The 13,247-nt window shown below is 42.8% G+C and overlaps 1 protein-coding gene across 5 annotated transcripts in view; it reads right to left on the reverse strand.

The window, feature by feature from the left end:
* The window catches only part of TDRD7 (tudor domain containing 7), an 86,962-nt gene extending 75,293 nt beyond the window's left edge, over positions 1 to 11,669 (reverse strand). For all 5 annotated transcript variants that reach the window (XM_057723848.1, XM_057723847.1, XM_057723850.1 and 2 more), the window contains exon 1: positions 11,537 to 11,669. The gene's annotated coding sequence lies outside the window, so the exon portion shown is untranslated. The remainder of the gene's footprint in view (positions 1 to 11,536) is intronic.
* Between the last annotated feature and the right edge of the window lie 1,578 nt (positions 11,670 to 13,247).

Below are 13,247 nucleotides of genomic sequence, written 5' to 3' on the forward strand. Positions count from 1 at the left end.
AAGGGTGTCCACTCTCACCACTATTATTCAACATAGTTTTGGAAGTTTTAGCCACAGCAATCAGAGAAGAAAATGAAATAAAAGGAATACAAATTGGAAAAGAAGAAGTAAAATTGTCACTCTTTGCAGATGACATGATATTATATATAGAAAACCCTAAAGACTCTACCAGAAAACTGCTAGCACTCATTGATGAGTTTAGTAAAGTAGCAGGATACAAAATTAATGCACAGAAATCTCTTGCATTCCTATACACTAACAATGGAAGAGCAGAAAGAGAAATTAAGGAAACTCTCCCATTCACCATTGCAACAAAAAGAATAAAATACCTAGGAATAAACCTGCCTAAGGAGGCAAAAGATCTGTATGCGGAAAACTTTAAGACATTGATGAAAGAAATCAAAGACAACACAAACAGATGGAGAGACATACCATGTTCCTGGATTGGAAGAATCAACATCGTGAAAATGTCTGTACTACCCAAAGCAATTTACAGATTTAATGCAAGCCCTATCAAATTACCAACGGCATTTTTCACAGAACTAGAGCAAGAAATCTTACGATTTGTATGGAAACGCAAAAGACCCCGAATAGCCAAAGCAATCTTGAGAACGAAAAATGGAGTTGGTGGAATCAGGCTTCCTGACTTCAAACTATACTACAAGGCCATAGTGATCAAGACAGTATGGTACTGGCACAAAAATAGAAAGGAAGATCAATGGAATAGAATAGAGAACTCAGAAGTAAGCCCAAACACATATGGGCACCTTATCTTTGACAAAGGAGGCACGAGTATACAATGGAAAAAAGACAGCCTCTTCAATAAGTGGTGCTGGGAAAATTGGACAGCAACATGTAAAAGAATGAAATTAGAACACTTCCTAACACCATACACAAAAATAAACTCCAAATGGATTAAAGACCTACATGTAAGGCCAGACACTATAAAACTCCTAGAGGAAAACATAAGCAGAACACTCTATGACATCCATCAAAGCAAGATCCTTTTTGACCCACCTCCTAGAATCATGGAAATAAAATCAAGAATAAACAAATGGGACCTCATGAAACTTAAAAGCTTTTGCACAGCAAAGGAAACCATAAACAAGACTAGAAGGCAACCCTCAGAATGGGAAAATATAGTTGCCTATGAAACAACGGACAAAGGATTAACCTCCAAAATATACAAGCAGCTCATGAAGCTTAATACCAAAAAAGCAAATAACCCAATCCACAAATGGGCAGAAGACCTAAATAGACATTTCTCCAAAGAAGACATACAGTTGGCCAACAAACACATGAAAAGATGCTCAACATCACTCATCATCAGAGAAATGCAAGTCAAAGCCACAATGAGGTATCACCTCACACCAATCAGAATGGCCATCATCACAAAATCTGGAAACCACAAATGTTGGAGAGGGTGTGGAGAAAAGGGAACTCTCCTGCACTGTTGGTGGGACTGTAAGTTGGTACAGCCACTATGGAAAACAATTTGGAGGTTCCTTAAAAAACTACAAATAGAACTACCATATGATCCAGTAATCCCACTGCTGGGCATATACCCAAAGAAAACCATAATCCCAAAAGAAACTTGTACCATCATGTTTATTGCAGCACTATTTACAATAGCCAGGACATGGAAGCAACCTAAATGCCCATCAACAAATGAATGGATACAGAAGATGTGGCATATATATACAATGGAATATTACTCAGCTATAAAAAGGGATGAGATGGAGCTATATGTCATGAGGTGGATAGAACTACAATCTGTCATACACAGTGAAGTAAGTCAGAAAGAGAAGGACAAATATTGTATGCTAACTCACATATACGGAATCTAAAAATGGTACTGATGAACTCAGTGACAAGAACAAGGATGCAGATACAGAGAATGGACTGGAGAACTCGAGGTATGGGAGGGGGCGGGGGGTGAAGGGGAAACTGAGACAAAGCGAGAGAGTAGCACAGACATATATATACTACCAACTGTAAAATAGTCAGTGGGAAGTTGTTGTATAACAAAGGGAGTCCAACTCGAGGATGGAAGATGCCTTAGAGGACTGGGGCGGGGAGGGTGGGGGGGACTCGAGGCGGGGGGAGTCAAGGAAGGGAGGGAATATGGGGATATGTGTATAAAAACAGATGATTGAACCTGGTGTACCCCCCAAAAAATAAAAAAAATAAAAAATAAAGCTGCTGTGCAAAGATATATGTTTTTCTTTCTCTTGTGTAAATTCTGAGAAATGGGTTTTCTGAAAATTTAATATCGATAATAACTATGGGAGGAAAGTATTATTCTCTTTCTGTAGATGAGAAAACCAAAGCTCAGAGATGTTAAATAACCATCATATCACAGGATGTACGGAAGCCAGGATTTTAGTCCTGGTCTACTTGATGCCAGAGCCCACATTCTTTCTATCATATTACCCTGACTGGTAATAAAAAAAATAAAAGACAAAACCCTGAAGAATTAACAACAGGAGGCAAGACAATCAAGAAAGACAGTAAAGCAAAGTGAAGAGAAGAAAAAAAAAAAACAGTCCTGTGAAATCAACAGTAGACTCAGCCTACTCACAGGTATGGTATGGATCCCAAGTCAATGGGACAACTGGAGACAGTCACTCTAAAGACTGGCTAAAAATTCACGGCAGAGAAACACAACAGCTATAGAGTCTGAGCATCTCCATTACACTTGATGTCCATCTACTACATTCTGAGTATGTTGGAGAGAAGGAAAGAGCGCGTGGTTTTGGGACCTATATTTTGAGCTTGCCAGATGTTAAATCTGAAGTGTGAATTTTGGCTCTTAAATAATAAACTCCTGATTACAAGAGAAACATTTTCATTTACAATGGTTCATGACTCAACAGCCAAAGATCACTGAACTTGTACTATAAGTTACTTCCTCAGGTAAGAAAAACCACAGTGGGGGCTGGCCAAGTTTTAATTTGCAAGAGGAGAAACTAAAGGATCACTTGGCTAACTTCCTAGTGCCAAGCCTTCCCAACTTTCTCTCTTTGACCTCCACCTTTCCTCCCTACCTATCCACTTTCTTCTTTCCTTCAAACCCAATCCCTCCTACCTACTCATCTAGAGCTCCTCTGAATAAAACTAGCCTTTGCCTCTTTGCATATCTGCATATCTAAGTGGGTTCTGACTATGAATTATATACACATTATGTGTAGGTATAAAGTCAGGTGGTCAGTGCCATGTGGGAATAGGCCAACTTGGGTGTGAGCAGTATACCAGGGTCAAACTAGACTATTTAGCATATCTGGCTCCTCCCTAGTCAGAAAAACTTTAAATTCCCCTGCCAGAGTTTCAGTATGAAGGACTTACCCTTCACCTTGAGAAGAGAGTTTCTATGGCCTCCTCCTTCTCTTCTTTTTGGAAAGAGCATCTGTCCCATTGCTACCTTTCCACTGTGGTCTACTTTTCCCCAGCTACTTATGGGGTAGACAGCAACCACTAATTTATGTGAGAAAAAAATCTCTAATAAATGCATTCTACTCACGAATGGAAATCCTATGACTTAAATATAACAACTCCAATATGATGCTGGCTTGAAATGACAGTTCTAACCCTATCTTAGAAGCTAACCAAAGGCTTGTTCTACAGGTCACCCTATATGAAAGACTCCTGCTCCCTCCACCCTAAGGAGAACAATGTCAGGCCACTTTTTCCAAAATGTTCCCCTCTATCTTCCTTATTTCTGTTCTGAAACAGCTGCCATCAGGGATCTCCCAAACAAGCACTTAACACATTTTGGGAAGGAAGAGGAAGAGGGTCACATACCCACATATATAGCTTGTCTAATTGCCACAGAATATAGTAAAAGTTGGAAAGCTTTGCCCTGTGCTTACTTCCTTAATCCCACCCTCTTTGAATGTGTCTTCTTCTTTGGGGACCTGGACTCTGCCATGATACACTAGCTTATGGCCTCTATCCTGATTATCCTATCCTTCTGCCCCAAGACTATCAGATAGGTTTCATGCAGATAAAAGGTATGTATTTACAGTGAGCAACTGATGATAAAGTTAAATAAAGGAAAAAACAGTGCTAATCTGTGTGGCATACAAGTGCTCATCCTTATTTTTCACTTTTCTCACCCTCCCTAACCTCATGTTTGCCTATCCTTGTTTCTTGGCAACCGTTAGACTGTTTTTTTTCTAAATTACACTTCCCAACCTGACCTGAGAGAGGCTCCTGCCACACATATAACCTCCTAGTTTCACTCTCTTTAATGCACATACCATCATAGTTAAAATCCACAGTTACAACCAAGGAAGTTTAATGTTTCTTTCAAGAGTAAAGCTGCTGACAACTAGTAGGTGATACATTGATCCTGACTTGATTTGGGAGAGAGATGTGGGATTGTAGAAGGCTGTGCCCACACCTCCTCTTCCTGCTTGTGTTCCCCAAGTTCAATATCACCATGAAAAGAGAACCTATTTTCCTGGGACAAACCCCTTCTCCCAGGTCTCAGTCTTCTTATCTGTAAGATGAGGGGATTTGGTATTAGTGGTTCTCAAGTGCCCCTGCTCCCCACCACTAAGTGACACATGAAAATGGACAGGCTTGGTTCATGACTCCCCCACTCCTCACCGCCAGCATGGTGATCACCCCAGTCCACGCCAACGACATTTCTTGCCTGGATTGAGGCAACTGTCTCCGTGCTGGCCTCTCTGCTCCCACTTCACCGACAATCTATTCTTCACATCACAGCCAGAGTGATCCTTTTAGATCATAAATCCCATCACGTCATTCCGCTGCTCAAAACCCTCCAAAGTCTTCCTGTCTTACTCAGACTAGAGGTCAAAGTCTTCAGAGGGGCCAAAAGGGCCCTACACAATCTGCGTCCACCTCACTTCTTTGACCTCAACTTCTCCTCCCCTTTTCTCTCACTCGCTCTACTCCACACTGCTTTTACTTCTATACTTGCCAGTCCCTCTGCCTGGGAAGCCCCTGCCCCAGGGTCCACACAGCTCACTGCCTCACCTCCTTCAGGTACTTGCTCAAATGTCACCTTCTCCGTACAGCCTTCGCCAGTCCCCCTATTCAAAACCAGAACTGTTATGCCAGCTGCCCAGTACTCCCTTTACCCGTCCCCTGCCTTATTTTACTCCGTAGGACTTATGCCATCCAATATTCTTTATTTTACCGTCTGTCTCCCTGATTTGAATGTAAGCTCCATGAGAGTAGGGATTTGGGTGGGTTCTGTTCACTGCCGAATCCCTAGTGCCCAGCCCACAACAAGAGCTCAATACTTATTGAGTGAATGAATGAGAAATTCTCCATGTAACTAACACCACTCCTTTTCTCTCCTGCCTCACTAAAGTAATAGCATAGTGCATGTGAGCAATTAAAGGAATAATCCTAAATTTAATTTATTAAAAAATTATTTGCAAATTTTAATGACTGTTGTAAACTGATTGAGACAGCCAATTATGTCACCAAGCTGTGACTGAGATCCAACACATAGATTATTTCTAGGCCTTTTCACTCTGAGAGAGAGTTCTCAATGAGCAGGCTCAGGTCTGGGGCATAGCATTACTTCAAGAAGTCAGCACACTCCGATGTACAAGCAAGCACTGCCTGAACACTGGTAAGTGTCTCATACTTACATATATTCCTGTTTTTCAAACAGTATGCAGATACTGTTGAGACTCACAAACACGAATTGATATTGAATTTATAACAGCTTTTGGTAGTTATATATTTTATTAACCAATGGATATTAGAAGTACAACTACTTCTGTGAAGTTTCACAAAGTTTTCTTAAAAATTAAAAAAAAGAACCTGATACTTGAGGAGACTAGGAACCAATGCTTGACCACATATTTACAAATCTGAATTAAGCCTCCTTCTCCCTCCTTCTTTTAAGTATGCTATTTTCATGAAATACTATAATTCTCTATTTGTAAACAACTTTTTTGGAGGGAAGGGCAGCCCCCTGGACTGTAAGACTGAGGATCTCATAGCTGGTGAGAAACAGATAAGTGCAGTAAAACCTGGAAGGGTAAATGTGGTTGTACATCTTGCTGAGATACATATCTTGTTCTCATGTTTGTCAATTTCTTCCAGTCTAGTTTGCTATTCCAACATTACCGATATCCCTTCAGGCACTGAACAAAAAAAATATTACAACTAAAGCTTAAAAAACTTATTGTTATTTTCTTATCTACTACATTGCTGTAGAATGCTCTAAATTTTGTTAATTCCTTGGTTATCATAGCATTTTTTGAGCTTTTCTGAAAATGGCCGTTATACTCAAGAACTTTTGGGAAAAGTATACATATAAGAATACTTTCCATGAGTTATTTGTAGTGAGGTGGATGGACCTAGAGTCTGTCATACAGAGTGAAGTCAGAAACAGAAAAACAAATACCATATGCTAACGCATATATATGGAATCTAGAAAAATGGTACTGATGAACCTAGCAGCAGGACAGGAATAAAGACGCAGACATGGAGAATGGACCTGAGGACACAAGAGGGGAAAGGAGAGGCTGAGACGTAGTGTGAGAATAGCACTGACATATATATACTACCAAATGTAAAACAGATGGCTAGGGGGAAGCTGCTGCATGGCACAGGGAGATCAGCTCAGTGCTTTGTGACAACCTAGAGGGGTGGGATGGCAGGGTGGGAGGGAGGCTCAAGAGGGAAGAGATATAGGGATATATGTATACATATAGCTGATTCACTTTGTTGTACAGCAGAACTAACACAACACTGTAAAGCAATTATACTCCAATAAAGGTGTATAAAGAAAAGAATACTTTCCTCTAACTATAAAAATCAAGTTTATTATCTTGGATGTCATCCATTAGAAGCACAAAAGGAAGCTTATCATGGGAATTTCAACTATTAGTGAAATGCCTCAACGGCAACCCCTCCGAAGTGGCTCCCAAATTTCTTAAGTTGCCATTTTGCTCTTTCAACTTTCCTCCTTATTTCTACTTTTGAAAAGTGTTGTGATAAATACAATTTAGAGTTTAAGAGAATTCAAACTAGTACTTTTATTTTGAGAATGTTATGCAAGCCTTAGTGACCATAAGTTAGGTAAGGTTGGGAGAAATAAGGTTGGTCATCTCTTAAAATTCAGGATAAAATTCTTAAGGGTTTCCCTAGATAATAAAGAGGCTGCTTGAGCTGAATAAAGATCCTCTGCTTGAGCAGAGTAAAGTGGATATGAGTCTGAGGAATTATTTAATCACAGTATTTTAATCTCAAAAACTGACCAAGGTCAGCCAGCAAAGACCTCAGTCAAGGAGCAAGAAACTGATCACAACAGACTACATTTGACTTGCACGTCCTTCTTCTCACTCTTTTTCTCCTCCTTTCCTTGCGTCTCTTTCTGAATGACAAGTGTCAAAAACAGAGTTATATGTGCTTACCACAATACTTGGCATTTGGTAATAACATTTTTCTAGAAGCTTGGTATGGATTGGAAACTACCTATGAATATATGCATTACATGGCTAAGAGTGCAATGATTTCCTTCACACAGGCGTTGGTGTACTGAAGAAATTTTCAGCACAGCATCACATTTGAAATTTTAAAGTTTTCCCAGGTATTCTTACTTGCCTCATTAACATACTTGACCTGGCAAGCTTAGTGAGAAAGCCACCAGATCTCCAAGATTTCTCACCTAACTAGTAGACAAGAGCCACCTAACTGCCATGTCCCACAGTGTCCCTGCACATTGTGAAACAGCACAGGACAATGGGCCTGACCTCAGAGTGGGGAGCTGAGAGAAGCGTGGAATGCTAGCGGGCATCTTCACACCATCTCCTCCAAATTGTTTAGTTTAAAAATGAGGAAACTGAGGTCTGGTTAATTATTCAAGGCCTCACAAATTTCTATGGCCAGAACCACAGCAAAAACCCAGGTCTGCTGGCTCCCACACTTAGGGCTTCCTTTCAGACATCTGCTCCAAACGTACAGAGCTGGCTTCGGAAAGTGAATCTGGCCTGGAGAACATGGAGAGCAACCCTGGGGCATATTTAGTGACTAGCCCTTAAAGTGGCATGAAGCGGGGGTCTGCCACATTCTGATTTAAGGGTGTGGCACCTATATCCAAAATACTTGCCAACTACTGCCAAAATTCAATCCTTTTCTACTGTTCCTTTTCTATTTTGCTACACAATTAACCATGAGTACCCTGAAATGCTAACAATGTGCAAGAAGAGGGGCAAGGAGTAGGGGAAAGTAATGACAACCTTTAGTAAAGCAAGGTTTAAACAACGACAAAAGCCTAAAATAATTCTCACTTTGAAAGCTGTATTTTGTAAATTCACAACTTTTCTCTCTGATACACCTGAAAATGGTCCTGGGAGAGTCTTATTCTGAAGAAGCAGGTTTTAGTGTCCTCTGGAACCTGCCTTTACCATCAGTTGATCGTCCCTGGCTCAGCTGTTTGCGTGCGACCTGCTTCCTCGCTCTCACTGCCTAAAGACCTTTAGCCAAGCTGGTCTCATTCCCACACACACGCTCTCCTCTCAGTTCCTCTTTTCTCAACTATTTGCAATTGTACTATTTGGCTCATTTTCCTCACTGCATTTTTTGTGTCATAAATTTGACTTGAAGGGTGGCACTAAACCCCCACATAAATCTGAAGAAGCATTAGGGTAAACTGAAATCACCAAGCAATCTCTCTTCCCTTTAGTCAGCTACTCAATTTTCAGTATCTCCTTAGGGCACATACTTCTGGTAAATGGCTGCCCTCTTCCATGAAGACACTATTTTAGCAACAAGCTAGGCCCTTAATATCCAGAATGTGGGGAAAAGGTTTTAGGCATCATCTAGTCTATCCCAAACCCCTCATTTACGAATCAATAAACTGAGCCTAGGAGGGAAGGTTTTTGTCCAAGACCCTTCCAAGGTGATTTCTCATCTTGCAACAGTTTAACATGTTATCTTTTATTTTCAATTATAGTCTATTTGTTACCACCTGAATTACTCCTTTACCAACTCTTTTTAAAAAGATAGTATGTAATTAATGCCCTCGGGTGGTGATACACTGACTCAAGGGTATCTTTAGAGAGCAATTTTTTTTTATTATTACTGTAATTTAAACCTCCAAATTATACATGCATTACTAATTACATAGTATGAATAAATAACAGCTTTCCATAAATCTACATACTGGAGAAAAAGCTCTGAGATCATAAGTGGCTTAGTTAGGAGTTTGGGTCTTAATCCCAGTTCTGCTTCTAAGTAGCTATGACCCTTTGAACAAGTCACTTCAGGTCACTTCTTTTCATATGGAAGATAAGGAGGACCGGCAAGAGCCATGGTTCTCAACTTATGGAGTCCTTCAAGTGCTGAAATGGGGTCCAAAGATCTAGCGGAAATCATGGGTTTGCTTCCTCCTGACAAAGCTGCATAGCTAAAATACTGAGTTTGCTTTGGGGTCACACTGAGTATCTTGTGCCAATCAGAAGCTCTAACTGCCATATATCCTTACATACATCTTCAGCTAAAAATGACAAATTATCAATACTTTTAAATAGTTTGTTTGAAAGACAACATTTTTAAAAAATTGGCCCAATGAGGAAATATTGAAAAGAATGAAGCTTTCAAAAGCACAAAGGTGGGAATAGAGAGAGGAGAAAGTTGGTTTTGCAAAATGAAAGAAAAACCAATTCACATAAATATAAAATTAGATTTCACTCCAAGCACCAAGGAAATTCTGTCCTTTCTGTATTTATGTGTTGACCTCGAAAGTGGCCAGAGGCAAAGCACTCACTCTACGTCAAATCTCAGTTCATAGAAACAGCACTAGATGAAACACAGAGGAGGCACTTAGAGTTGGATTATAAAGTATTCTTCCTTTACATTCATATTAAGTCTCCAACTAGATTATATTGCACAGAGAACTTAGAGAGGCTCTTCAAGGAGTTTAAATCTCTTGGTACAAAATACAAAAGTTCATTCAGCCACGTTCAACCAGCACACTTAAAAGGGCATTTGCAGAGATTCATTTCATTTCCAATCTACAGGGACTGAAATCAGAAGGCACCACCAACTGCTGCTTCAGAGTCTCACTGTGTTTAACTAACAAAGAGGGGGGCTGTGGGCTGGCAAAGGGCCCTGGACTGGGGCACAGGAGATGTGGGTTCTAATCCAGTTGGCCCCAGAGCAATTCCCTGCCCCCAGCACGGTACTGTGCATGTAACTGATGCTGCATGAGTATCACTTGAATGGAACTGCAAAAATCTCCACCATGTGCCGATTTATATTATATACAGAACTTAAAGACACGTCCCTGTATCCAAGAAACTGAAACCCAATTATGCAAAATATGGGAAGGAAGGAAGAGAGTTAACACTTCTTGACTGTTATTACTAGCCAAGGAATTACAGTAGTTATCTCACAAAAGCCTTGCAGAGTTAAGTTAAATACTTCCAACTGATAAAGTGAAAACCAGGCTCAAAGAAAGTATGTAATTTGTTCAAGATCACACAATTAGTCAGTGGAGAGGCCCAGATTCCAACCCAAATCTGCAAAGCCCGTGCTACTTGCAGTATGCAACACCTAGACGTCAAAGCAGCTGGGACTTAGGCCTACGATTCACTTATGTCATTAAGCTGTTGTATATCACTAGGCAGGGCACTTTTCTGCAGTTTTTCCACCTGCATGAAAGGGGCAGGGGGTAAGGTTGGAGGGATGACCCAGGTCAGTAGTGCTTTTGTTTTTGTTTTGTGGAGTCGCTTTCAGAATCCTTCTGGGCCAAGACTTTTTCTAATATAGGTATTTTCCTTTCCGGTTCTTTAAAATTGGGAGTGAGTGGTACCCTTGGTTAATTATGGAAATACATTGTACCTACTCCCTCAAGGGGACAGGAGCAGAACAGTTGTGCGGGCTCCAAGTCCCCTCCTATTAAACTAAGGCTGAGAACCTGACCCTGCTGGGGGACTTGGTAAAAGTTAAGAAGGCAACTCACTCACGGATTCGTATTTCCTTCCTAACTTGGAGCTCTGTACCCACCCGGGACTCAGGTGCTCACGGTATGAGAAACAGTATTTGTGTCCTGCATTGCCTCAGCGGCCTGCAGGGGCTGGTCTGTGAAAAAAGGAACTTAAACAAACAGCCAGGGGGCTCGGATATCCCTTGCTCCGGGCGGGCAGCTGGGGGCCGCCCCGCCGGTACCGGGAACCACTTCCTGGTCAGCACCTCCCGCCCCCTGTCCACCCCCCACCCCCACCCCCCGCTGCATTTCCCCCACTGCACCGAGGTTCCCAAGCGGGGGCCAGTCCGTCCGACTCCCGGGTGAACGCCCAGACGGTCCCATCGGAGATTTAAAACACAACGCTCTGGAACTCCAACTCCCCTGGCGCCCAGCCCGCTTTCCGGGATGGGGACCGGGGCATCCTCTGCGGCTGCAAGAAGAGGCCCCGAGCCCGTTCGAGTCCCGCTCGGGCCGCTGTCCCGCTAGTGACTCAGGTGCGCCGCGCCCACCCGAAACCTTGTCGGACCTCGCCCGGCACCTGTCGTTCCCGCGGCCGGCAGAACCTGCGCTCACCTCGTTCTGGGGGCCCGCGGCCCCGTCCCCGCGTCTCTGGGCCCGGCTCCCACCGCCGTCTCCGCCAGGGCCACGGCCGCGGCCGCCGCCCACTTTCGGTTTCCCCGCTCGGTCGGAGCCGCCTCTGCGGCTCCGGAATCACCTCAAGCCCCCGCCCCGCCCTGCTCGGCCCCGCCCCGCTCCGCTCCGCCCCTCCCCGAGGGCTGCCCGGCCTAGGCTCTGCGCACGCGCGGGCTCCCCGGCCGCGTCGGCCCACGCCGGCGTCCGCGCGTGGGAAGGGAAACCGACGCCGCCTAGCGGTTTCTGCGCGTGCCCACGCACGGGCCGACGGCGGAAGGCGACTGCACGGCTGGCGCAGGAACGCCTCCTCGTGGACAACGCAAGGACGGGCGAGCAGGGAGGGCCAGGGACCGTGCACACCTCGTTAGCCCTTGTGCGCTCCTGCTGTTGCGTTTCAGTCGTCAGAAGTTTCATTCGACTGTTGCGTATTCTTTTCTTCAATTCTGGGGCAGTTACTTTTTATTCTCCTAGACACCCACTTGGTCCGCTCATTTCCTTTAGGTCTTTTCTCAAGCGTCCTTGGGAGGAGGGTGGCCACACTCTCAAAAATGTCAGTCTCCTTCCCTGACAGTCCCTGTCGCTCTTCTCCGCTTTCTCTCTCTTTGGCACCTGTCTAGCACACTATGTATGTTTTACTTATCTTTTCACTGTTTACTGCCCCCCTCAAAGTAAAGCCCCGTGAGCTCGGGGATCTTTGTTTTTGTTCCCTCGTTCTATTCCCAGAGCCTAGGATAGTGCCTGGCACACGATAAGTTGACATAAACATTTGTCAAATTCATTCATTCATTCATTCATTCATTCATTATAAACTTATTGAACACCTACTATTTATTCACTTATTTCTTCTGTACATTAATTCTACCAACATTTATTGGGCATATTGGTTTGTATCCCTTAAACCAACATTAAATACTTCTCTACATTCATTCTATACGCATTTAGGGAGGCCTGCTATTTATTGAAACAGTATTATTTACAGCTTTGTTGAAGTATAATTGGCACACTATAAACTGCACATGTCTAAAACATGTAGTATGTTGTTTTGACATAGGTATACAGCTGTGAAAACTATCGCTGTCATAACAGTGATGAACATATCCATAACCCGGAAAGAGTTTCCCCCTGCACGTTTATAATTCTCACCCTGTGTGCCTCCCTATCTCTTGCACTCCCAACTGCTGGCTTGCTTTCTGTTACTATAGATTAGTTTGCTTTTTGTAGAATTTTCTATGAATGGAATCATACAATACCTGCTGTCATTTTGCCTGGGGGTGGTGGGAGGTATCCAACTTCCTTCGCTCAGCAGAAGCATGTTGAGATTCATCTATGTTGTGTGCACCAATGGTTCATGTCTTTTTACTGCTGAGTAGTATTCCATTGTGTGGATGTACTAAACCTACCATATGACCCAGCAATTCCATTCCCAGGGTTTACCTAAGGGAAATGAAAGCATATGTCCACACAATGACCTGGATGAGAATATTCATAGCTTTGGTTGTAATACCCAAAAATGAAGGCAACACAAATGTCCATCAGTAGGTGAATGGACATTTGTATATATGTATATACAACCAGTATATACCGAACAGCTGCTGTGAAGTAACAGACTTTCATGGAGGCCTACTATGTTCAGGCACAAGCCTGTGCTTGA

The sequence above is a fragment of the Hippopotamus amphibius genome, chromosome 2 (assembly GCF_030028045.1).
Source record: "Hippopotamus amphibius kiboko isolate mHipAmp2 chromosome 2, mHipAmp2.hap2, whole genome shotgun sequence".
Lineage (NCBI taxonomy): Eukaryota > Metazoa > Chordata > Mammalia > Artiodactyla > Hippopotamidae > Hippopotamus > Hippopotamus amphibius.